Source organism: Lactuca serriola, chromosome 1 (genome assembly GCF_051521515.1).
Source record: "Lactuca serriola cultivar US96UC23 chromosome 1, Lser_US96UC23_V15, whole genome shotgun sequence".
Classification (NCBI taxonomy): Eukaryota; Viridiplantae; Streptophyta; class Magnoliopsida; order Asterales; family Asteraceae; genus Lactuca; species Lactuca serriola.
Window position 1 is genome coordinate 30,596,256 of NC_136408.1, and position 4,415 is coordinate 30,600,670.

Here is a 4,415-nt window from a genome sequence, read left to right on the forward strand (position 1 = left end):
TTTTCTTTTCTTTCCTTTTAATGAACTCAGGAAATAAACTCAGGAGCAGGGTGTTAAAGAATTACAAAGAGTAACCCCAAGAACATAAACTATGTGCTAATACCGGTAATCTACCCTAATAAATAAGAATGATTTTGCCACTTGTCATTCTCTCATTCAATTGACCACATGTCATTTTGTCATAATTTTGAAATATATTTATTTTCCACTTGTCATTTACTTCATTTTTCATTTCCAATATATCATTAATTTAGTTTCCATAAATTAAACTTACCATAATGACAATTAATTTCAAATTTCAAATTCTAAATTTTAATTTCAATTTCAAATAAATTTACAGTTTAAACCTTTGTGTTTAACATTTTGTTATAATTTACCTGTTTAGTACACAAATGTGATAACTAAACACATAATTTTAATTTATTTATTTTTTGCATTTTTTTCTCATAATTTTCAGTTATTTTAAATTTCAAATTCAAATAAAATTTTCATTTAACCGTTTATATTAACATTTTGTTTTAATTAACCCGTATAATATACGGGTCTCAGTAGGTAAATATATTTTAATATATACCTCTTTTCAAAAAAAAAAAATAATGTATACCACGAATCGGTAATTATTTTTTTAAAATACTATCCCTTAATTAGTTAAGTACTCAAAAAGAAACTAACTATTAACTAAAACTAAACCGAAAAGCACCAAAGAGTAAACAAGGCAGCAAACAAACCCCAAGGGCAAAAAGGTCAAAACTTGGACCAAGAAAAAGAGGCCAGCAAACTATCTCCCAGTCTCCCACCGCTTGCACGTTTAAAATGCATCCACATGATAAGTTTTTTATTTTTTTTTTTTTTTTATTTTTTTTAATTAAGAAAACTAATGCTTATAATTTTGGATCGGCTTAAGCTCGTAACTTAAATTTTAAAAGTGGTAAAAGCTCATTGATCAGTCTTAACTTTTGTTGACATACAAATAGATATATTTATATTAAATACATCCAAATTTATGGTTGCACATGTAACACGCTTTTGCAACTAAAATATACTCAAAGTTCCATATACCAAACATAACTATAAGAAATAAGAAGTTCATCAAAGCTAGTTGTCATCGTCAACACTTCTATATATTGCGAGCCATCCTACAAAATATACCACACCAACCTAAAGCCATAAACACAGCTTAACAAAGTTCATCAAATTAAAGAAAACTCATGGATTCAAAAAGCTACGACGAGCTACATGGAAGCAACAACTGGGATGGTCTTCTTGACCCCTTAGACCACAGCCTACGCTCTCTCATCCTCAGCTATGGTGACCTTTGTTCCGCAGCTGAACGGGCCTTCAATGACGATCAGGGTTCCAAGTACTGCGGCTACTGCCACTACGGGAAGAGCTCCTTCTTCAAGGGCCTGATGCTCCCTTGGGCTGAATCTAAGTTTAAAGTCACTTCTTTCATCTATGCCACCTCAAGCATCGAGCTTTCTTTGCTCATTCCTCGCATGCCTCGTAAAGCTGATAGTGCCTTCGATTCAAACTGGATGGGTTACATAGCAGTTTCTAACGATGAGTACAGTAAGTCCATTGGTCGTCGTGAAATATGTGTGGTTTGGCGCGGGACTGTCAGACTTTACGAGTGGATGGATGACATCTTAGGCGCAACCCCTGTACCAGCTGAGCCACTAGTCCCACTCCCACCTGTAACGCTAACTGGTGATGAAGTTAAGAACATACCACAAATCATGGCTGGGTGGCTTATTATTTACAACACGAGTGACCCAAATTCTGAATTCCTTAAAACAAGTGCTAGAACACAGCTCTTGGGACGAATCAATGAGTTGCTGATCAAGTACAAGAATGAAAAAGTAAGCATAACATGCACCGGACACAGCCTTGGTGCATGCCTAGCAACTTTATCTGCGGTTGACCTTGCTGCCAACGTTGCAACGCCTGGTGTCAATGTATCTGCGTTTGTTTTCGAGTCTCCTCAAGTGGGTAACGAGGCTTTCAAATCAAAGATGGAGGAAATGGGTAACCTTAAAGTGCTTAGGGTAAAGAATGTTCCCGATATTATCCCGTTTTGGCCAAGCAAGCTACTGAAATGGGTTAACGAGAAGCATTGGGTGACTGTGCCAAGTGATTTGTTGGAGTACGTTGATGTTGGGATCGAGATACTGATTGATACCAAGAAGTCACCATACTTGAAGCAGGAAAATGGGTTGAATGGAATGCTACATCCGATGGTTTTCCATAACTTGGAGGGTGTTTTGCATACTTTGAGTGGTTGGACCGGAATGAATGGAGAATTTGATTGGAGTTTGGAGAAGAGGGATTTAGGTTTGGTAAATATGTCGACTGATTATCTGAAGGAAGAGCTGAAGATACCAGGGACTTGGTGGGGTGAGAAGAACAAAGGAATGGTGCTTAATGATGATGGTCATTGGGTTTTGTCACCAATAGATCCGAATGATCAAGATCTACCAGTGTACTAACGAATTCTAGTCTTTACTCTTTTAAAATGAATTTCTTTACTGCAATTTAAATAAATGCTGTACTTGGCATATAGCCATAGATGGAGGTGCAAGTGTGTGAACTTAAAGATTGTTATTTCAAATTGTTAAATAAATGCTTGTTGTGATTCTAAGTTTCTAACTATTGGTATTACTAACTTTATTTTTGTTGGAACTATATGATGATCAATATGTATGCTGTAGTTTAGTGCTCATAGCAACAGAGAAAAATTGGTTATGAAGGCTTGGAAAAATAAGGGAAAACCTAAATACAATAAGGAAAGGAGATTACCAGGTTGCTACAATTCTGCTTCTATTCTACTTATAATTAATGACGCCAAATGCAACTAGAAATTAAAGGCTAAGAGTAATCATTCTACATATCACCTTATCCAAAAATCTAGCAAAACTGTGGGAGATAAGATAACCCACCAAACAAGTGGTTGTATTTTTTTGAAGCCATACGTCTTGTACTCATGAAATAATTAATATGTTAATATAATTAGTAAGTCGGTAAGTTGTGACGTATTTTTATTTTTATGTTTATGAATGACCATAACCCGCACTGTTAACTATATACAATCATTAGATTATAACCCGGATGACATATACGGTTAAGAACTAAAAAACTTATATAATAAAAGAAACAATTTAGTTAATCATATTCAAACAAATATTTATATATAATACTTGATGTATATATGATCCTTATGTATAATAATATTTAAAATGGTTATAAAATTTTAATAATGTTATTTATTTTAATGATTAATGAAAAAAACATAATAATAAAATATAAAACAGATATACATAATTTTATAATAATAGTAAAATATAAAAAAGACATCTTTTCCAAACATGATTATTTTGTTCCCACGGTGCAACATCAAAGAAAACCAATGAAAATTCAACATAACTAACATGTACAATGTTTTCCATTTTCCGTAATAAAATTGGCAACAAAAAAATGTTCAAATCAAATGATATAAATTTTGAATTACATATCAAATACTCGAATCATATTTGTTAAAATTCATCCGATTATATGTGAAAAGTTCACCTCTTGTATATACAATAGAGATAATAACTTAAAAGGGTAATGTATTTTTCGATTTGTACACATTTGGTTACCAAGCTTTTTTTCCGTCCACATTTACTCTTTCAACTTATTAAACTGTACACATTCAGTCTTTATTACCGGCTTCTATAGGTTAGTTGGTAAATATGACTTAATAGGTAATATATTTTTCACTTTGTACACATTTAGTACTTAATATTTTTATACACGTTTAGTCCTTAATTTTTTTTGTTATAAAATAATTCGTTTTTGTTTTTATACTCATTCAGTACTTACGGATGATTTCTTTAGTTTTTTCTCTCGACATCTTAGGTGAGACAATCATTAATGAGGTGTTTCGGGCTTTGGATGCTTATGCATAACACAATCTCGACTACTTGGTAGCTTAGATCATCTATTCTGAACGTCATAACTTCTTCATACGATCTCAGATTTTAACGATCTTTATATCCATGCCTTTGTAGTTTAGTCTACTACAATGATATTTACACCTAGGGATAATGACTTAAAAGGGTAATATATTTTTCGATTTGTACACATTTGGTCACTGAGTTTTTTTTGTCCACATTTAGCCCTTCAATTTGTTAAACTGTACAAATTCAGTCCTTATGACCGGTTACTCTAAGATAGCCGGGAAAAATGACTTAAAAGAGTAATATATTTTTCATTTTGTACATATTTAATCCTTAATATTTTTGTACATATTTAGTCATAAATATTTTTTTGTATCAAAATAAGTCATTTTTTTGTACTCATTCAGTACCTATGAATGATTAATTAGGTTTTTCTCACGACATCTTAAGTGTGGCAATCACTAATGATCTATTTGGGGA

The 4,415-nt window shown here is 32.5% G+C and overlaps 1 pseudogene; it reads left to right on the plus strand.

Moving 5' to 3' along the window:
* Positions 1–1,066: 1,066 nt before the first annotated feature.
* On the plus strand, positions 1,067–2,646 carry LOC145079952 (phospholipase A1-IIdelta pseudogene; annotated as a pseudogene).
* The last annotated feature ends 1,769 nt before the right edge of the window (positions 2,647–4,415 follow it).